The sequence below is a fragment of the Struthio camelus genome, chromosome 9 (genome assembly GCF_040807025.1).
Source record: "Struthio camelus isolate bStrCam1 chromosome 9, bStrCam1.hap1, whole genome shotgun sequence".
Taxonomy (NCBI): Eukaryota; Metazoa; Chordata; class Aves; order Struthioniformes; family Struthionidae; genus Struthio; species Struthio camelus.
This window is the reverse complement of record NC_090950.1, coordinates 12,607,483-12,630,469: the sequence shown is the minus strand read 5'-3', so window position 1 is coordinate 12,630,469 and position 22,987 is coordinate 12,607,483. Positions and strand designations below refer to the sequence as shown.

Genomic DNA, 22,987 nt, shown 5'->3' with positions numbered 1-22,987 from the left:
TAGCAATTTTTCTCAGCAGAGAAGATCTGTCAGCCCCAGGTTGCTGAGCTGTCCTCCCCGGTCCAGTATTTATAGACCAAGCAGAACTCATTCCACATAATTTCAGGCAATTGCTGATTTACAGCTACTTAGGAGCTTTTCCAGTAGCTGAGATTCCCCACGAGCAGGGAAATACTGAGACTACCTTTATTTCTAACCCAAGAGTATGAAAAGGCGAAACCTATCCAGTTCTAGGAACGGGGTTCAGAGATCCTATGTACTCCTCATTCTCTTCTAGGAGACTAAAGCTGCTCAAATCCTCAAGGCTTTGTTTTTTAAAACACAGTCTCATACAACTTTGGGTGCAGGTCAGGACATGAACTCTAACTGAGCTAAATCTATGCAATTGAAGAGAGAGTTTAAAAAGCAGGATGCGCATCCTGGAAGGGACAACACTGGAAACAGGAAAACAACTTCACTGATGACTAAAGCCTGAGCCTTCAGGCAAAAGAAATGACCTTTCTCCTTTGGAACCCAAACAAAAAAATAAATCTTGTTTCACATCAGTAACATTTAACAAACAAACTAAATAATAATAATGACCCTCTTTATTTTTCTTTTTTTTTTTTTAAACAGAATATTATCTCTATCCAAAAGAAAATAGCGGTTGGCAAACCACTGGCTGATCTGAGAATGAAACACTTTCCTCTTCTGCTCCTTTTAATACAGATTTAGGTCCTTCTTACACAGCCCTGAATACAGCTGGGAATACAGCTGTTACTAAGGGTAAGTGTAAGAAATGAGTCATATCAAAATCTGCTTTACTGATCGACTGCGAGCAGCCCACTTACTCGACCAGCCTAACACATTATTATTTTTTAACAGGGCTGACAGGGACAAATGCTGGACTGTTAGGGTTTGCCATGTTTATGCTGATAAAGCTCCTCCAGCTAAGTCTGAGACTTGGAATTTCTTGGTTCTTGCCAGCAGCCCTGCCCGCCCAAGCACGAGTAGCCCACAGGCTTAGACAACAGCCGTAAACAGTACCCAGAAGGAATCTGAAGTGCCAGAAGTCAGCCAAAGAGCAGGGGTTTATTTATCTAACTACGCTGTCAGGTTCATCTAACTCTGCGTGAGAGCCAGATTCACAAAGGTCTTTTTCCAGGCTCAAGGCTGCAACAAAGGCTTCTGCTATCATCGTATTTCACCACAAACGTCTCCAGAAAGTGCACGCTTGCCAGCTGGGGTAAGAGTTGAAGAAAAGGTGCAAAAGATGCTTGCATAATCCCCTGTACCGTTAGCCGCTGAGGGGTGCTCAGAGACTAGCAGAGACCTCTGGGTATATGACACAGAACTGAGATTGCTTATCCTTGACTAAGCATTCAAGGCACAAGGATGGAAGAGATGCTTTGCTGTCTAAGCTCCCTAATTTACCCCAATACGATCTGTCACCTTAGCTCCTGAGCCCTAGAGAAATTACAAGGGCTGTAGCTCTCAGTTAAGAGAAGGCGTGCTATCAGAGCAAGGTGATCAAAGGTGCTCCGACACCTTTCATTAGCCAGAAGGTACAGACAGGCACCCTTGCAGTGCCACCCCAATGGCGGAGCCTTCCCTATGTCAAGGCAAGCGTGACGGATTTGTGCTGTTACAGGCATTTCTTTAGTGCTTTCAAATTGTGCCACAGAGAAAGCAATGAAAGAGCGGTCAAGTCACACAGAATAGATGCACTTGGCTGTGGCACAATCAATTAGACTAAATTAGGCTACTTCACAGTAATGGCACTTGACAAGAAGCAAAGGAAGTTATGCAGGCAGTCCCAGGATCTCCGTTAATTATTAATAGGAACTTGCTATAGTTGACATCGACTATATTAGAGGAAATCCCCAGAGCTTTGGTGTGTGGGTGAGATAATCACTTCTTGTTAAATGAGCTAATCTGGCCAATAAACTTTGGCAGCTTTTCTTAGTTGGCCATAGGAGGGAAGAAAATTAAGTCAGAGGTCAGGAAAGAAATCAGACTATTTGAACTATTGACCCAGTAACAAAAAGTCTAGACTTCCACTACCTCCAAAGTTTAAGCTTTATTAAACCAGTGAATGCAATCAAAGGGCTAAAATGGAAAAGGGAAAAGTCTTTGACTACATCCAAAAGACTTAAGTTCTGTTTTTCTACCTTTTAAATATATATATATATATATATATATATATATATATATTTAATTTTGGAAGAGGGAAGATGGTTTACATGCTGGACTGGATTTTTTCTCTAGTTTTTTCTCCACTACCACAAACCCATTTAGAAGGCTGAAGATAAGAACCTCTTATTCGCAGACAAGAAGGTTGGATTTGGTAGACCGATTTCTGGCATGGTAACAATTGCATCACAAATATTCAGACAGCTCATTTTTATGAAAAGCTCTGCAGATTCAAAAAGTTTCATGCATTTTAACCTGGGAAGCTATTCAGAGAAAAAAAAATCCAGCCAGAAGACATTATATGCACATCATAATTTGTTCTCCTCTGTGGTCCTCCCTCAGTGATCCAAAATGAGAAGTGAAAAAATATCACAGGGAGTAATGAGTGAGGGACTGCCACAGGTGATTAACAGTTGTTTGTCAATCAAAGCAGGCACCCAAAGCCACGCAGCCTTTGGCAGCAATACTTGCAAATATATCCCGAGAGTAAAGGGATCTAATGATGAAAAGTGTGCTAAATCAGAAAGGGACCAGCCTCAGCCTCAGTTCACAGTCCTTGTCCTGAGCCAGGACCAAGCACTACCATGCAGGCAGATACCTGCAGACGGGTGACTGAACATTTCCAAATGCTTTATCCCAATAAAACACACAAAGGCAGGCCCCAGATTCAGTTCTGTAGACAGCATCTCTGTACCACGTTCACAATCATAGCCAAAACATAGAACAAGCTATATCTAGACACAAAAGGCTTCTATTTAGGCTGAGAATTTTCTTTATGCAGGGCACCATAACTACTCAAGAGCTGACTAACTGCTGAACACAAGCGAGGAAGTTGCTGGCTTGCCATGTCTTGCAGTGGGAGTTTGGATACATGGCAAACTTCTCCCATCAACCACTGCTCTGAATACTTACTCCGAGGGGATACACTTTTGAGCTTTAGGTGAAAAGCAAACTAGAATCCTTTCCCTGGGTCCCTTTCTTATTTTTTTTCAAAATGCAGTGTTCAGTTTCTGCAAACTTTAAGACTTCAATGCTAGCTGCGAACTTGGCACATACCTAATACCTGCATACAAGGCACCTACAGCATTGGCTGGGACAAGCGGACGAGCTCCATGCCTTCTTTCATGTTGTCTCTTCCAAGTACCATCCCTAAGCTTTCCTTAAGGCTCCTTACAAGAGCAGCTAGAATTTGCAGTTTCTTAGTGTTCAGCTTAGCCCAGGGGAAAAAAAATAACCACCTCTGCAGTTAGATTCATAACCTTTAAAGATTTATTTTAATTTAATTACAAATGTAATCCTTAAGGATGCACCTGTAAGTAGCTCAGCTTCCCAGAACCTAACAGTCTAGGGGAAGGAGGCTTCAGAAGCACATTTTTTCTGCAGAAACAGTCAGAAGAGTGTCTCTGAAAGAAAGAGGGTCTTTTTCAAACACCTGGGCCCTGAGTGATTTCTGAGCACCACAAATACTGGCATTCTGCCTACTACTTCCAATAAGCTTCTAATTATATGGTGTAATGTATGGAATACAATACAAGAGACAAATTTGCCTATTAATATGAATGTGATGAGACTACAGGGAGTGCATCAGTACGGGCTGCTGAGCCGACTTGAGAGTGATTGATTGCCTTCATTTCAGTTTCATTCCCAGTCCAGGTGTTGCTTGGTTTGGGGGTTGGAATTTAATAAGATTTGTATCTAGAATGTTAAAACTAAAAGCTTTCATCACCTTTGGATATCCTGGAATTAGTTTAACAATTTTAAATAAAAGATGAGGCAGGGAAGGAGGGCAAGGAAGAGCCCAGACGTGCGAGACGAGAGCTGTGCTGTTTCAGAGGATTCTGAGAAAGGTGCATGAACGCAGAGTGCAGATGGGGACAGCATCCACCAAAAAAACGCCCTGCTCAAGCCCATGAGCCCACCTCCTCTTAAGAGTGAGAATGCACCGAGCAAAAATAAACCTTTAATTGCACAATTCTAAACAGAAAGACAATTTCTGAAGCAGTTAAACACAAATCTCTCAGCGCCATTCAAGGAGTTCCACGTGGAGAGTAAGGAAGGAGGTGTGCCAGCTGCTGGGGCTGAGGCTCACGACCAAACCTCTCCATTGCAACTAGTTACTGCATTCGGCTGGGCCAGTGCTCGATGCTCGGTCCGAGAGCTAGGTCACTGCACACACAGGGAACAGTAAAAACGCCAGGAGGGCCCTGAGCCACAAACGGCAGGAGGCCGGCAGAAGTATTGCTGTATCATTTTTTATTCCTGTGATTTCCCTTACATAGCTGCTTTTGATCACTGCAGGAGAGCCAACGTACACTGTGACACCAGCAGGACAGTTCTATCTTCTCATTCAGACAGCGCGTACCCTGTGACAAGTAACCCGATGTTTTGCCTTGAAGTGATTTTCTCTTATTAAGTGCTTCGTTCATGTAGGCTACCACACAGCCTACGTATCTATACGTGCAAAGGGCCTATAAGGGAGCCTATAAGTCCTTGGGGGGAAACAGTTGTTTTCTAACCGAGCTAAACGCAGAGGAAGCTGTTGGGTGCAACTGGTGAATCAATACCTGCATTAAAACAAAATCTCCAAAAAACCTACTGTTTACAGCAGCCACTCATTTGTCAGGCTCATTCCATATAGCTAATTTTCCCTCCGCATGGTTCTGCTTTTGTCTTGCATTACATAGATAAGATGGGTGCTTCCAGGTGTTGGGGGGGAGCATGTCCTATTCTCATGGTTTTAGGAAGTTTCCTGGGTGACCAAACACCTAGCGAATCATATTCCTTCCTCAGTTTGAACTAAGCTTTCAGGAAGCCAAACTATTAATGTTTCCTTGGCTCTGGAGTGAATTTCTCTGCAGAGATCCACTAAACGTGGCATTTTTTTAAAAAAAACATTCTTTTTTATTAGAAGACTGTATCTGATAGATCAGCACATCAGTTATTGCAGTGAATAAGTCAATAGAGAGGACAGGCAGAAAAGAAGGGTGCTTACAGTAGGAGAGTCAGGTGGAAGGGAGAGAAAAGGGGAGAGAGATTAATTGGCAAGAGAGAGCAGGTTAAAAAGAAATAGGTGAGGGGGAGAAAGGAAAGAACAACCAGGGAACATGAAGCTTGGAGTTTGAGGACACCGCCCAGCAGCTCCTGAGAGGGGCTGCAATGGCTACAGTCCTGTCAGCAGAGAGGAAAGGATCCTAATAACAACACTGAGGGAGGCCAGGCAGCTGAGGTGGAAAAAAGCAGCGCTGCAAAATGGCACAGAGCATCCTGGCTTGCAAGCAAGGGCAAGCAAGCATGAGATTAGAAAAAGGAGCACAGGCAGCAAATAAGACTGTGAATGTCTTTTGGGGCAACTTGTTCTGAAAGCCAAAGCTACCAACAGCTTCGCTGCCTGGGACTGAAAAGCCAGACCGTAGACGTCACTGGCTGCAGAAAGGAGAGGAGAGAGATGGGAGAGAGGGAATTAAGGCCCAGTTCTGATGTTCCTGCACGTTTCACAGCAGACACACGGGACACAGGCCAAGAGACCAGTCAAGAATCATTAGGAAGTTGTCATTGTAGTGGGATGGGGCTTTAGACACACATTCTCTTAGAAACGTGATATCCTCTACTGTAAATAACCCATATACACGTCAGTCCTGCAGTGAGTTCAGGAACTCTCTCTTATCTTAAATCATGTTTTTTGATTCAGTTCAACAGCTTATGTACTTGCATACTCTTATGCACAGTTTCATTTGCTCTTCAGCACCAAGAATAATCCATCGGCACACCGTCACCCGCAATCCTCAGCGTTCATCCGCTTAACTCAGTAAACGCTGCACCTCCCAGGCCTTTAAGAATAACAATCTTTCTTTTTCTTCCCATCTTGCCTGAGAAGTTTATAGCTTCTCACAACTGATTACCATGTAAATATTTATGTTTCAAACCAGAAAGTACATCTCAATGGGAAACATTTTCCTTCTGCACTAGCATAGGACATAGTAGGGGCAAGAACCGAGCTGGGAAGTGAGGGAAGCACACAACAGCTAGTTTGTCCTGAAATGGTTTGCATTTGCATCCTCATCCCAGTTTGCTGGCATATCTGTCTACTCACAAACTGCTGTGTGGTCCTCCTGGATTCTTTAGTCTACTGGTATTTCTAAACACCCTACAGCTACTGACTTTATGGGCAAGATGACTGGATTCAGGTCATCATACAACTGTACATGATTTGCCCAAACATTTGAAGGGTTGCTGTGCTGAGGTAGGAAGCAAGAATTATACAGATCTAAAAGCACCATAGAGCTAATGCAGCATCCTACCTTGGGGCTGCTGGACGAGTCCGAGCTCCTTCATGCATGTTCTGCCCTGAGCCAAGCAGAGGGACACGAAGGGAAAACTTGCTGCCTGCTGCTTGCAGCACCTTCTGCAAGTAAAACAATGCAGAAAATAGCTCTTAAAGAGTGCCTTCCACCAGAAAATCTTTCACAAAGGGGAAAGATGAAGCAAAGAAAGAGGAAGCGACTTTATAGAAGTCACTGAATAGATCACTAACAGAGCCTGGAAGTGATTCTGTGTTTTCAAACCCTCTATCTATAGACAGCAATTAAGAACTTAGGAGATCATGACTGGTAGGTGAGAGGGTGATTAAAAAATATATATATTTTTGCTCAACCACCTTGCCCTTCATAAAGTTATGTTGGGAAAGATCAATTCACTGAATATTTTTCCTACTGCTTTCTTTAAAAAAGTTCAAGTCCACTGAGGTAGTTTTCTTCCTCTCACCCAGTACTATTCAGTCTACCGAGAAGAACGATGCTTTTGTCAATATCTTCATTCAGAGCTCAGACAATACCAGATTTTATTTGGTGCGTGAATCGAGTATTATCATCTTTACTTTAGCGTTGAGGTGGACTGTTATTTACCTATCTATTGTTTGTAAAGACTCATTTTTATGTAGTCTAACTTTTATATTGATTTCAGCAGTACTCATGGATTTTCTTCTCTTTGCAGTTTCTCTTAGTACTGTTTTTTTCTCTTCTCCTAACCAAAGCAAATGCTTTCAGAGCAACACCTTTCGCAGTCTGTATTCGTGGAGCAGCGTGAACCACGAGGAGGAATTTTTTGTTGTTGCTGTTGTATCATTCACAGGTTTCCACTGACACAGTCTTCTTTGTGTGATTTATGGCTATAACTTACCTGACTGCAAGTCATACAGCGACTATAGTCAGGTCACGTTCTTGCAAGTCATTTATCTTCCAACATTAACATCAAAAGGTGCTTTGGGAAATCTCCTCTGCAAGTCCGTCTCCTCTGACCGCATATATTACGCTTGTAGGGAGGATGGACATGGCCTTCCCAGCCTAGGCTTCCTCTACCCCCACTTACCTTCTGTTATCCCCCGCTGGGATTAGTTCTGATATGTAATGATATGAAAAGTGACTGTGCTCGGCCGTTAAAGATTTTGAGTGCCTTGCTAGAGATCCTTCCAAAAGGGGGCAGATATTCCGAAAAAGAGGAGCGCGCTCACCCCGCAAGGGCTGAGCACCCGCGGAGCGAGGCACGCAAGGCACCCGGGCCCTTTTGGAAAACTCGGTCAGGGCCTGCGCAGTCCCGCTTACACAGCTGCGCCCAGTTTGTAACTCAGAAAGCTTTTTTTTTTTTTCCCCTTGACTGTTCGGCTGGTTGTTTTGCTTTCAGATTACTCAACAAACAGGAAAGAGGACATCAAACAAAGCGACAAACAGAGCTCCGCATACTGCAGAGCTCAGCTGGGAAGCTCAGTGTGAGCCTTTTCGAAGGATGGGAGATCCAGGGTCTGCGTGTCCCTAGCTGTGACCCATTTCTTCTCAGCCCTTCTCTTTCACCCTGTGACTATGAAAGGCCTTTTTGTTTAACCAGCATGGGGAATCCTTCACTTCAGCTGCCTGAAAGCCAGAGCAGCACTTAATTTAAAACATAAATGGAGAGAAAAGAGAGAAGAGGGAAAGGGGGGGGGGAGGAAGAGAGAGAGGGAGAGCGCGCGCGAGAGAGAGAGTATTAAAAAAAGCAACACACACACACACACACGTTTGCCCAATAGCATCAAATCAGAATCATTCAGACAAAATGACACACTTTTGATGGAGCAAATGACACTTGCCTAAGCCTAGCGCAAATCCACTGAATGCAGTGATTTCAGCCCTCGGTCTCACATCGCACAGCCCTGTCTTGAATGCACAGGCCTGAATCACTCCAGCCTGTTTCAACTAAAAGAAGAGATTGGGAAAATTGTTCTGATTTTACTTAGAGTTTCCTTGATATCACAAAGATTATCTGCTTGAGGCTCTACCTCAGCAGATGGAGCTTTTGCAGCCTCCTGCTTCAGGAGGCCACTACAAAATCAGGAGGCTGGAAAAGCGCCGTCTGCCCATTTTCTAGTTGCCTCCAAAAATCCATAGCGTTATCCCAGTCCATCACATTTTTCATGGAGTAGTGCCAGATGCAGGATAAAAGCTTCAAAATTTAACAGATTACAGCCAGAAAATCCACTGACTGTTACTGGATTTGATTTTTCTCTCTGGGGGCAGTTACTTCAATGCAATCTCACCATTGATATGCTAGGGAGGGAAAGTTATTAAAAATAAAAATGTATTTAGTTAGTGAATTCTGCTGGTTGTCACTTTTGCCCTGTGCAAGGTTGATGTTCGTCTGTTTATTTACCTAGATATGTATTTTAGTAGTAGAGAACTGAACCCCAAGTGACAACTCAAGACTGACCAGCTCCAGCATAATCAGAAATCACCTCTCTGAAAACCATGTCTGGTCTTGTTATCACATGTCACCATGGGCAAAACTTTCCTTTTGCGCCTGCATCGCACTCCAGTGTTTTGCTCTCATAGCCTATGCCAGTCTCCCACCGGCACTCAAGGAATCCAGTGCACAGCAGGACACGGAAACAGGGGCTTAAAGACTCTCTTCGGAGAGTTATTTTGTGATTCCTATGCCTTTATAGGCATATATGCACATTATGTAGGAAATGTGCATATGGAGGCCTGAGGTAAGCATACTTTGTTTTCTGCAAAATAAATGTTATTCCCTCTCTTTGTATGAGCTGCGTGGCTAGTGAAACGGAAATACTCTGTGCAGCTTTTGCCAAGTGCTTGGCTTTGTATTTCCAAGGGATTTATTTGGCTGAAGCAGCCAGCAGGACTGTCCCACCATTGCAGTTAGCTGAGATTGAGAGGCCCAGGCCAACTGCAAGTTATTTGAAGCCCTGGATTGGGATCAGATTTAATCAATTGGGCTCATCTTTGGCTACTTTTGAAAGAGTATTTCTTAAGCAAACTTCTGAAAGCCATATAAGCTGCTCATGCTTCCTCTTCACCTCTCCCACTCCCCCAGCTTCATGTGTGCTCCCACCTCGCAGTACCGACCAGGCAGACTTTGCATCCATGGAGGAGGAGAAGACTGCGCTCGCCCAACTCCCAGACCCACGAGAAGCAGGATGTATTGGAAATGTCACAAAAGGGATCTCTGTTCCCACGAGATCCCAGCAGTCCCACAAGTTCATCCTGCTTGGTTACATTTCAGATAAACACTATGGAGTATGTGATAACATTAACGAAAGGAAGTGGTCCAAGTCCTCCTGGCCTGCTGTGCCTTTACCCGTCAGGCATCCCCCCTGCCACAGGGCATGGCTAAGGGTCCACACTCGACACACTCTCCCTCTTCCATTCCCCTTTTCCCTGGTCTGAAACTGATGTTAGAGCACAAGTGCATTTGTTAGTGCACAGAAAAGCCAAGTGCATGGAAAGGTATACTGTGCTTGCCAGAGTCCACATCTTCTGAGCTAGCTTTAAACTCCATATGAAGGTTAATGATAGCAATAAAATAAACCAGCCATATTACAAGTGTACCATCTTAGTTCATTAAATGATTAAATCTATATTTAACACATACAACTCAGCCATAAATATCTCTATATATTTATAATTTAAACACATAAAGCATAATTCACCATGGCAGGAATGACTTAATACCCAACATCAGCAGAGCTAAAGGCAGAGCAGCGTCCCATGCTAGGCTTAGCCACCCGACCCACCCAAACCCACACCGCAGTGAGTGAGAGCCAGAATTTACAAAAAGCTTTTCCAGGTTTGTTCCAAGCTGTAAATGTTAACAGCATCCCATTGGGGCAATCCTAGAGCATGGGCCGAGTGTGAGCCCCAGAGTAAATAAAGGACAACCGCATGGCAGGCAGGCCACGAGGAGTATCCATAGCCTTAGCTGTGCTTAATGGCAATAGTAGAAAACTCCAAGAGTGCTTTTAGAACGACTGGTACACCCAGGCTGCAAAAATGGTGCCTCCTTGGGCACATTCAGCTCTCCCTCCTACCTCCAAAGTCATGCAAACTTTGCAATCTAGCTTTTTGTGAAGGTGAGCGAGTCACCTGGGTATGACCAAAAGCAAAACTCACTCACTGTAAGATGTACGACTTCCCTAAAGCAAAAAGATTGCAAAGATTTCTGAAAAGGCTTTGATATGCTGCTCCATCCTCTTGGTAACCTGACTGGAGCTACACCCAGGCAAATAGTTTTGCCTTATCATGTGCTTCAGGTGAGTTATCTGCATCAGGGATGCCTTCCATTTGCAGATGTGTCAACATCTGAGGGATTCTGCAGCATTCAGAGATTCAGATAACAACAAAGGCAAGGGAATCAGGATCAGAACAACAATAAATCTGAGGAAGAGATCCACAATTAATATTTGTTCTGCACTTTAATATTAGCCGTAATATGTACTACAGAAAGCGCTGAAGCTAGAGATGGCAGAACACAGCACTGATCTCTCAGGTAAATTATATATGTTATTTAATGGCCTAAATATCCATAGTTCAGCCTACAGGTCCATATACTTATGAATCATGTCTTATAAGCTTTTGTCTGGCCACTTTGAGCTGTCATCTGCATGTCTAATAGACAAAATCATATTATACCACAGCTCTCCTTGCAGCCAAAGCTGAACCCTGAGCTCTATTTTCTTGTCATGTTACTCCAGTTTTAGGTCAGAAACACCCTTGAAATCAGTGAAGCTCCTTGCAAGCAAGACAGTCAGTACACGAGGATGGTGAAGTTGCTGAAGCACTGTTGATGGCAGTACTGCAATGCATACTCTGTGAATTTCCCCATCTCTACCATTTTCCCTTCACAGGTTCAATCTCAAACAGAACAGTTACCGTAAGAATCTGAAGGAAAACAAGGCCACCTCTTCAGCATGAGCTCTCGCTGGCATAGTTAACCTAATTAGATGTAACTGACACTTCTTTGGCAGCCAAAGCCCAGGAATACAGAGTTTCCAAGTCCTTTTGCTTGTCTGGCTTATTTCACTCAACAAATCTGGTAAACTGTATTAGCAAGTAGACTTTTCCTTCAGCACAAGATGAGTCTACAAGGGACTGTTTTGTTAGCATAGCTACGCTGGCAAATCTCTTAAGTAGAGTGTGATCCTAACAGAACTGGAGATGAGGGCCAGAGTTCAGCTTCATAAATCAGAAACCACCAGGTACCAGCTGAGACTAGTAGCTCCCTGCGAGCATGTTCTTTACTTGCAGCAAACGCGATGCGATACAGCACTTTCATCATGCTTCACTGTAGTTTGAACCGGCTTGTGTTTGCTGTGAACGATGAACATAATTCACGGATGGCATACTGCATTTTTGTTCATGCACTGTTACTTGTTAGAACAAAGAGAAGTCACCCAAGCACCTGCGGAGCTATCAGGGCACAGGAATACTGATTCTCCCTCTTCCCACACCTGACAGGTAGGAATAAAAAACACTGGCAAATGCTGACACTGACTGAAGTATACGTCCCCTTCTCCATCCCTCAAGCTCTGCTAGATCTTCAGACCAAGACGGGTTTTGCCTTTTGTTTTTTGTTGTTTCATCAAGTCAGAGTGCAGTTTGCTCTTACAGGCTACACTTGTGTCTGATGTGTTCTGCTAAGGCAGACTGTAACTCTCCAGGGACAGAGACCAAGTCTTCCCCAGTGTTTATATCATGCCAAGCACACTGTAGACAATCAATAAATCAGAGACAGCCCCAATAAAAGTTTGTATACGTTTCATTAAATCATTTAAGCACGTGTATAACTGTGTGAATGACCTTCAAGTGGAGCACCACTAAACTCCATAGCAACACTAACGACATTAAGGAAAAGACAGACTGCCTTTGAAAGATGAATAGCTGGAGAGGTCATGGCTTTCAGACGTACTAGATCCCATTGCTTTCAGCATAACGCATACTGCTCATTTCCCCTCGCTAGTGAAGAGCTGTCTCTTAGGCAGGAAACAATTTAAACGGGCAGTGATGCTCCCCTCTATATTGATGCAATCACTGCTTCCACGGGGTCGTTCTGCGCCCTGGCAGGAGCTGCCACGCCACCACAGCATCCTACCTGGCAGCACCCAGCATGGCTTTCCAGACTGTGGGATAATTGAGGGACATACGGGGACCGTGGCTCTTTTGCTCCCCCACCACTCTACTGCCTTCACTGACCACTCACTTTGCCTACGCTAAGAGCCAGTTTCTGGTTGCTCTGCAGACCTGCTCCTGGTCTGCGCAGGCTGAGCAGCATCCTTCTGCCTGGTCCTCTCTCCCTCTAACACAAGAGGGAGATGCTGAAGACTCTTAGAGAGGCTGTATGCCATGAAGCAAACTTGAACCTGAACACCTGAACTTGTGATCCTATTCCCAAACCCCCCTCCAAGATCCACTGAAAAAGGAACTGGCCTCACTAGCTGTCATCCATTGACAGTAACTCACCAAGATCACGTGGAACAACAGTTCCTACCGTACCTTTAGATAACCTAAACTATGACATGCAGTACTGGAAACAGATTCCCATTTCCAAGCATCGCTCTGTGGAAAACATTTTTTTCCATGCAACAGAAATGATTCTTTCAAGAGTTCAGTCACACCTCCTTACTTCAGCAGAAAAAAGAAAACAAACTGTTTCCAGCCTGTCCCAGCTTTATCTCTTGCCAGCTCTGCAAGGCGAGCACAGCTGCTGCTTCAGCTTGGGCATCATCTGCACAACCTCTTCCAGGCAATGACCAGCTCCCCACGTGGAGAACAACCAAGAGGATGAGGACCCAGGGGCTGAAGCAGAGCACCCGAACTGCCGGGGCTGCGTGCCCTCGCCAGGACACGGGAGAAGGCTGCGTAGCCCAGCTTTCACCAAGCCACGCGCGGTGGGGAGGCCCTGCCTGAGATGGCCAGTTGGGGCGGCTGCCAGCGCACTGCATCAGCACCGTGGCACAGAGCGAAGCTTGCGGGACTGCAGCCGCACCGCTGCACGCTCGTGAGCGGCAAACCCAGAGGATTCACGTCAGAGCTGCCCGCGAAGGGGAGCCCTGGGAGAGGGTTGGCCCAGCAGGCGCTCAGCTCAGGGCATCTCAGGAAAGGCTCAGCCAGGGAAAGCCTGAATAGAGCTGGTTCAAAAATGCTACTGGTTTCTCCAGACATTTTGGAGAGCACCTATTATTTTTTAATATCTGCATTTCAGATCTTCCTATTACTACAATTACTATCCACCTCTTCTGAGAAGCAGAGAAGGACAGAGAAAAGCTAAAACATTTTCTGATGTATTTTGTTTCCCTTTAGATAGGTACACCTGTAAATATTTCAAAAGATGCCCAAGTTTTTGTTTTCAATGCTCATCACCCGTGTTGTTTCCTCTCAGAAACACATTTCTGGGAAATGTTCTCACACTCAAATCAGACAGGCTCTGATTTCAGATTTAAGCCACCACTTACCAGCACCTCTGCACTTGACCGGCCCTCATCAACATGCAGAATATACTTTTTACACTGATGTAAATTCAGACGTTTCTATTCTACCGGTTGTGATACTTTCCCTAGACTACTGCTGTCACTTACAATTATTTACTTATTTGTTGTTTCGCCTCGACAAAGAGCTCGTTTAAAAAAGTGCACATTAAGTCATATTGCAAAACATTTTTTTGATAGCTTAATTTTGCTACAGAACAGATACAAACAATTCTGGCCCAAGGACTCTCGTGCTAGCACTGACTTTATCTACACTAACGAAGCTTGCAAGTATAACTATAGCAGAAAACCCAAACAGCATTTTTATGACCTGGCATCTGGATGCAAGGACTTGACATTAGTATGTTCTGTTTAGTAATTGTTTCCAAGTAGCTTGGCCAAGATCCACAAAGGTATCAGCCAGTAACCCACTTGTGCAACTCTCAGTCCATCAGAAAAGACGATCTATTTGCTTGCAAGGGTAGAGCTAAGATACAAAACTCAAAGCAGCAGCAGCATATTCTTGCAACTGATAAGCTTGCCCCTCCTTTCATCTGGATATCTACTGATATTTGTAGAGAACCTATTGCCATAAAACGTGAGCACCAGAAAAGAGAGTCCGCGCACCGGATGTGAAGTACATGGCCCGCGGGTTGGAAGGTTAAGTCTGAAGACCGAGTTTAACATTTCTGTCCTTCCATGGCATGTCAAAAGAGGGAATGCAAGGTCATCAATTCGTAATTTTTTTTTTTTTTTTGAGCGAAGGGCAGGTCTGTCACTAAAAAACAGAATTATTTCAGTAACGCTACCTGGGTTTGTTCAGTCTGATACCAGATTTTTTAATTTATTGCCATCAGCTTCTTCATCTGTAAAAGATGGATTTCTTTGGGGAAAAACAAAAACAAAAAACCCCCCCACTTCAGCTTTGGAGTTCCTAAGTGGTTTTTTTCCAAGCCTTTTATAAAACAAAAGCAGAGGAGAAAAGGTCACTGGTGTTCATAGGATGTGAAGGTAACTTTTGAAATATAACCTACGCAGTAATGTCCACCGAGTCGGCAAAGTGCTTGAAGCAATAACGCATGAACTACTGCCCAGTTCTGCTTCTATAATAAGTATCCGTACTATTCCAGTGCTGATTCAACAGACCACTGAAATTTTGCCTTGCTTTTATGGCCAAAACAGCGAAGGGATCAAGCTGTTGTCCTTTTTTTGCAAAGGCTCCTTACTACTACGATTATTCCCACTATTATAACAATAGTAACTGCATAGAAACAAACCACGAGGCTTACAAAAAGTCAATTTGAACCAATAAACTTTGAGCCTGAACAGAGAGGTCCAGTGCAGAGAGCCTGCCACCACCGCATTCTTGTTCCTGTCCTTACCAGCATCACACACTTCTGCTATCGAACCCTTGCAGAATACCTTGAAAAGCAGCTAGCAAGCAGTCAAACTTGTTTTTGTGCCATGGAGCTCACCTCATCCCTGCCCCCACAGTAATCTTGGAGCAACATGGGGTCTGTTTGCTTCCTGCCAAGACTCTCAGACCAACATTGCGCTCACAGCAAGAGCCAACTTTTATCTCAAGCACCAGCTCTAACTAGGAAGGAAAGTAAGAGCACATTACCCTGTTGTTTCACAGGAAACCAGAGTTAGCACAACATATAAACTCAAGACTGAACGTTTGCTGCCATCAGCTCCATCAGTCTTCTGACAGCAATCATTTTTGCCAGTCTCACTTGTGCTGGTAAAGGGGCAGCAAAAAGTCTTTTTTATCTGAAAGGACATGTTTCCCTGGAGATCAAAAGTATATTCTTTAGTTTTCAAATCTTCCCTCTTTATCCTCACAGTTCCCATATACGGGAAAAAAACAGCAAAAAGTTAGGGGGAGTATATATAAATCACACCAACCACTGATCCTCTTATCCAGTAACCATAACACATCATACATTGAACATCTTTCTCTGAGAGAATAAAATAAATTACATTTTGCTTGCCAGCATACTGAACCTTATTTTGGTTCTTGTAAATTACTCAAAGCACAAAGGTATAGCCTTTGCGTGCTCTTCTTCGAACATGGAATATGAACATCAAAGGCAGTTATCATAAACTGCCATTTCTGTATCTCTGCCTTTGACAATAGGCTGATCTTCACTGATTCTTTACTGAGTTAAAAAGAAACAGAATTAGGCAAACAATTTGAAATAACACTTACTACCAAAGATAAATTATCTTTGTTATCACCATAGCTAAATATTTTAGCATTAAAATAACTACTTATAGTCTAAAACCTTAAATAGAGCTAGTGAAAAAAGGCTGAAGAAAATGATAAATTCCTTATAAATATTTTGTTTAATTCAAGTTTTTGAAAATTGCATCAGCTCTGCAGTTGATCAAACACAGAAGAAGATCATTAACATCAAACTTTCATTTTGAACAGCGAAAGATCATATTTCTGGCATATGAAAACACCAGCCAATGTGGAATCATGATCATTTCATCCTGCTTCAGGACTGAATTTGTTAGCCCCTTTCTTACTAGGGTCAACACGGATGTGGATAACACACTCCAAGCCTCTGAGCTGTCATTGAGGGATTCATCTAGAACAAAACTACACTATTTGTAGCCTTCCCAACCAAATCTTGAGAACCTGTCCCATTCTCACCGAGAAAAACGTGACAAACACAACCACCGCAGGTGTTTGTCCCATCCAAATTCTCAAGTCTATTTTAATTTCAAATGATATCAAAATGTTACCCCACCCCTAGCTGTAGGAGGACCTCAAGGAATGCCAGTATTGCCTTGCAAACATTATTTTCAGGTGGGAAAGTAAAATAACCTGACATTATCTCATGAAGTAACTTCTGCGGACTATTTTTTAACATAACAGGACAGCAGATGGCTGCCATTTTTGCTTTGAAATAAAGTTTCCTGAGCATCTGAATTTTTACTTGTAGGTCTCTCCATTTTATACCGACAGATCAATTAGAGTCAGAGCTAGCTGAGACCCTATATCATGTTAAAATGTTACCTTCTTTCAAGCAACACGTATGACTCATCAGCTCAGTAATTACAACAAATCAACCAGATTTCCCCATCTGAGTGATTGTAAGTAGACATCGCTTAAATCAGTGCCTTCAGAAGCCTCTTTGAACACGCTACGGAAATCACAAGAATCAGGAGCTGCAAGCCACTTTGACCTCTCAGTGCACTATGTCAGAACGCCTCCCTACACTCTCATGTGCTAATCAGGGAGGACAGAAACGTGAAAGTCATTCAAATGAGAAAAGAACGTCTCTTCTCCTTGTCAAGGAGGGCGTTTTAATTGTGATTCTCGGTTTTTAAAAGTACAAAGATGCTGTTTTGTAAGTGCTGCGGAGTCTGAGGCGCTCATTCGCACTATGGTTGGGTGCTTTTATTGCATATTGTAATTTTAATTGTTCCTCAGAAGGTTTAGCACTTTTCCACTGAGAAATCTAACACATTATTATTATTTCTGATTCCATAATTATTTGGATGAACGCGGTGCATGTCAGCCACATGACTTGTGCGTCTTTCTTTTTCCTCCTCTCTCAAAGGATTCTGCTGTTTATGTTATGCAATCATTTCGTTAATACCGGGACAGATGGCCGCAATGAAAACACACAGGGTGTTCTCTCTGATAGATACTTGCCAATATCAACAGGAAAGAACAGAATTAAATTCATGAACTTTAGAGAGAAAGTACAAGCTTGTTCTTGACTAGGGAACAGGATTAATGCCTTCATGCAAGTGCTAATAGACATGAACCCATTAGATAAGCAGGCTGCAAGACTAGAACAATCCAAAATAGGGCCCGATATAACCTTTGGAGTCCACAGAACAGAGAGGTCTGCAGATATCCTGACTGCCCCAGATGGCACATGGTCTGATCTGAAGGCTGCAGTAAGCTGGAAACATTTTGGGAAGTACCTCCTGACTCCTGAATTTAGCAGGAGCTGTCTGGTGCCATCCCACATGATGTAGTCAATTAAGTGGTCATATACCCTGCCTCAGAAAGACAGCATCTCCTGGATCTCATTGAGTGTCTATAGAGAATTTTAATTAGGGAAAAACAAAGGCTGATGCATCGCCTTTTGAAGACCGCTGAGTCCTGGCACTGCCCATCCTTTTGCTCAAAGACTGAATGAACTATGCCTTAATCACTTCCTTAAAAATCTTCCCTGAAGGGACTACCACAACCTCTTTGGACAGTGCAAGCTGTTCCTGTATCTCCTCTTTGTCACCTCTAAACTGGGCCAAAACAATCACCTAGTTTAAACTCCCGCCCCTAGAGAAGCGCACCACAAAACCTACTCAAAAATTTCTGCACTGAGCCCATAACTTCAGTGTGAATTGCAGAGGGGTGCTGTTAAGGGTGCATGCTTCATAATGTGGTGCAAAAGGGGGAAAACAGTTCCCTATCCAGTACTGAGATATGCTGATTTCAGCTTGAGGGCTTGCAGAATTGGCTGCTAAGGTCATCAGAATCAAGTAATTGGAATAAAGTATAACACACACACCAAAAACGTCAGTGTTCCTGATGCTGCCAGTTTCCCATGACATCACTGTTTGCTTGCAACCAAGAGAGAGGCTCTTAGATGTCACTTGCTAACAGTAGGAAATCCATTTCCACCTGCACAGAAAGAACCTATGGCACAGAAGGTCCCTGAAGAAGAGGAAGAATAAATAAAAGAAAAATTCCAAGACACCAAAGAATACAAACTTCAGGTAAGTAGCATTCTTACTTGCCACTACCCATTAAAAATATATCCTTTTTAAAGACTGAACCTCATGGAAAAACAAACAATTTCAGTCTAATGCTCCAGCAAAATCATGATGGTAAACCAGCCACAGCTGATGCATCTAGCTTTTCTGTTTAAAAGCTAATCTTTGCTTTGTTAAATATGTGGTATCTGGGACACAGCCCACACCTGGTAAAAGTTTGTTAGAGCTTGGTAAATCCAGACTTCTCAAAATTAACTGCAGTAAGGTGTATGAAAAAGAATCAAGTGTCACTGCTAGACTAAAATTCTGCATTTCTTTAAACCAAGTAAAAAAGACCAGATCCTGCTTAAGCCAATGCTCCTTGTCTTTACAATCAAAATGCAGATGCATACACTAAGCAGACACTCCAGCAAAGCTTACACCCCTAAAGTCTATGAACCTAGACCTCAGGATGAAACACGGTACCTGCAATACCTTGGAAATGTCAATATAGAAATCTGCTCTGAAGCCCTGAAGCGTTCATGCAGCCTTCACATGCACACTCCGACACGACAATCACAAATACGATTGTATTGTTTTCGAGCAGAAGGAGGTGATACAGATTTGGGCCTACTGCAAGTGAAACATCCCGAGCTTCTTTCCCCCAATTGCACTACGAACTGGATCAGAACATACGCACATAGTTTTGCAACTGTATTTCAAATACAAATCTTTCAGATGCAAATAGCACAAGGCAAGCAAAGGAAATAACCTGGGAAATGTTAGCACTCAAGAAGAGAATTCCTTCATGAATACCACCATACTTCCCAGTGTACAAATCCAACGCCTGCAATGGACTGAAACAAACACTTCTTTTAAGACAGACAAGAGAGCATTTTTCTGTTCATTCAGAGGGAATCATACTAAGTAATGCCAGCTCTTCAGGAAGCTGAGCTTCCTTTGAAGAAACTTAACCACTGGCTTTTGCTATCCAGAGGTAGGGCAGATTTTGGAGAAGAGGTACTTGCCAGAGACAGAACAGCCTCTAGCTTGTCCGAAGGTCAGAGTTGATCAAAACCTTCCCTCCAAGGCAAAAGCAACATTGCGATGGTTACTGTCAAGGTCTGAAGAGAAGAAGCAGAGCTGCAAATAAATTCTGTCTTTCAATACATGCATACATTGGTCCAAGTAAATACTGATAAATACTGTGATACAATTCAGGTAGCCAAACTGGTATATTGGAAACAAATCAGAAAAACATATTTTAGAGTTATGGCAGCCTCCTAAAGAACTGTTAGAAAGCTAATGATTTCACATTTCCTAGCTACTGAGCCAGCCATCCTGCAATGACATCCCCCGGGCCACAGGCTCTGGGCCCCCAGCTGCCCAAGAGGGGCCGCGGAGGCTGGCGCTACCGAGCTCTGGGACGGTCCCAGCAGGAAGGGGTGCTCCTCGCTCTGGTCTGCCCTCAGGAATAACGCGCTCCCTGTGTTCATGCACCTGGAAACAGATGGTTCGTGGTGGACTTCTCGGCATTCTCACCCCATCGCAGAGCCAGAGAACAGGGCAAGCAGCTCCCTGAGAAACTAAAATATGCTGAGGAGTATCACTGCAAAAAAGCAGACCAGAGTCAACACCTCAGGCAGCACTGGAGCAGAGAAAACTGTAGCCAGCGTTTACCTCAGCAGACGTCACTCAGTACAAGGCTATGGCTAACCCTACTGAAAATGAATACACGAAAGGCAGAGACTCCTGAATTTATACAGCGTGTTCTGAGAAGAGCTCAGACGGCTTACCCATAGGATCTAAAATTCTTGTGTGGTGGGGATTTCTTGCTGACCAGGAATATTTTTTCCCCTTCTTGACATTTTCAAATAGGTTTGTTACATTCATTCCCATGCCAGCCCAAAGAAAATGTCACAAACTAAAATTTCACAAACTAGAATCCTGAGAAAAACTGATTCTGGTTCATCGTTTTAGTCTTTATATTCCTTCCTTCCCTCATTTATTCCAGCTTCCATTCCATTGTTTTGACCATTTCTCATAAATAAGGCTTTTAATGAATGCACGTTTTGCAATGAAAAAAAAGGCAGTTGTAAAAAAGAACCCAGCTGTATTTTTATTTACACTAGTTCTACGGAATATTGATTAAAATAGAAGGATGACATGTCAGCTAAGTTTATTTTCTCCATTTGACTTTTCCTAACAAATGATTATCTGACATAAAGTTTTGCTTTACCATAGAGTTCTTTAATGCGAGCACGTGAAGAATTAAGACAATTAACGTGACTATTAGTGATACCTTCCCTGGAGCAACCACTTGATCACTGCTGTCAGAGGCTGACAGAATCCCACTTGTTTCGCTCGCATGAGCGACCCCAAAGACTTCAATCATACATATGAACATAGCAATAAGGATTTACCTCAAGGACATATACTGCTTCTGGCAGTGGAGGTGTATTTACTTTCCCAAAGATCACGCTGAAGTATTTTCCCATAAAATCCATCAAGTGAGAGCTTTCCATAGAGGTACTTGTTAGCGATGGGTCTCATCTCCCTTCAGCCAGTTACAAATACAGCAAAATTAAGATGCATTTCCCACGTAAATTAAAATTGTTCTTATGACTGCAATATTTGTATCCCCAAGAGAAGAAGAGTTTTTGAGGTGGGTGGGATAAACAAATACTCTAATCACATTCTTTTGAAAGCTGAAATTTGATTTCAACATCAGTGAGGTTTTTTTTTCTTTTTATTTTCTTTTTTCTTTTCTTCTCTCAGCTCAGTGGGAAATATAAAAAAACAACAACACAAACATGTCCTTGTAGATGACTGCTTTTCAATCTGTGTTGATTTATTTACATGTTTATTTTTCTTGTTATAATGATTGGTTTAATATATTTTTCTTTTTTAATAATGTTTTCACAGTGCCTTTCAGGGAGCAGCATTCACTTGATTTCTAGCTGATGAGTGATTAACCCAGGGGGAGTCAATCTGCAAATCCTACAAGCCAACAGAGCTGCATTAACTCATGTCCCTGGTCCCACCGCATATGTTTTTAACCACTCTTCAAGCATGGTTTTGAGCTTTACATCCAGCAGCACCCACCATCCACAGTGAAGAAGAAAGTTTGAGCTAAATATGCCTTTGAATATTGGCCCAAACCTGTGCCACTACAACACAGACCACAGCCTACATCTAGTTCGGACACATTGGGCCTGGATACGGTCACAGTTTATCCCATTTCATCGGGCCAGCAAAGGGCAGACAAGCCGGCTTTCCAGAAAATACAAAAACGACCCCCATGTACTACATATATGCATATTACATATATGCAAACATATAAGCATGGACTGTGGGAAAGGTAAAATCTGATCGTGGGCTGCAAGCTAAAAGCAGCGTCAGGCCAGCTGTGTGCTGAAAAGGCCATGAGCATGCGGTGAGATAGCCTGGTTTTTGGCTCACACTCCCACAAAGCAGCCTAAACATTTCTATGGGCTTCAGGGGGACACAAAGGGATCATACAAAAAATTAGGAAAACGTGGGAAAAGGTCTCAAGGCAGTGCACCAGCATCAGCATGCATCTATTCTGCACACTGTGCTCACATGAGGAAAGCGTGGAAAGTGATTAAGGCTTTTATTTTTAAGTTGATAACTTAGCAATGTTCTAGCCACCAAAGCAGTAGCTCTGCGAGTGGCTTCCTCTGCAATGTAACTGCTTTAAATATCCCACGTTTTGCAGGAGTACATTGTGACTTCCTGAGTGGCATGTTAACTGAATGCTTAACGGTAGCAGAGGTAATCTCTGTTATCCCTCGACTACTGCTATCATACTCATTTTTTGGGTTTATGTCCTAACCTTGAAATTCCTTAGCACTTTCAAAAAAGCCTTTACATTTTGCCACATGCACAGTTCATACAGGTATGACGCCTTCATAAAGTTCCCCCACTACAATAAGGGAACAATACCATTCCCCACAAACATAAGAGGACTTGAGCGGAGCCAGGTCCTGGATTTAAACCAGGAGGAAGACAGTAAAGAGAGACGTGAAAGGGAAGAGTGGGATGTGGGGGGAGCAGCAATACCATAGGGCTTATTTCTGTGTAGTCCAATCACTTGCACCCGCCCACCGGGCCAGTGACCACATTCATCTCTACTTGACAGAGCAGATGAGAGAACTCAAGGTTACTCATGAAATTTCGTGAAATTGGTTTGCTGGTGAGAGAGAAAAATCCGTATTAGTGCCCAGAGAGCAATGTGCACGCAGCCTTCTCTTGGACTTCAGAGGACCTACCCATAACACAGCCCTC

General features: G+C 43.2%; 1 long non-coding RNA gene across 2 annotated transcripts in view; it reads right to left on the bottom strand.

The window, feature by feature from the left end:
* LOC138068219 (uncharacterized) overlaps positions 1–22,987 on the bottom strand; it is a 120,138-nt gene that overhangs the window by 50,749 nt on the left and 46,402 nt on the right. Inside the window, exon 1 of one of the 2 annotated variants that reach the window (XR_011142925.1) lies at positions 6,471–6,578. The exons of the other annotated variant lie outside the window; for it this stretch is intronic. This is a non-coding gene — a long non-coding RNA (uncharacterized lncRNA). Of the gene's footprint in view, positions 1–6,470; positions 6,579–22,987 lie in introns of those variants that run through there. 2 annotated transcript variants of the gene reach the window in all.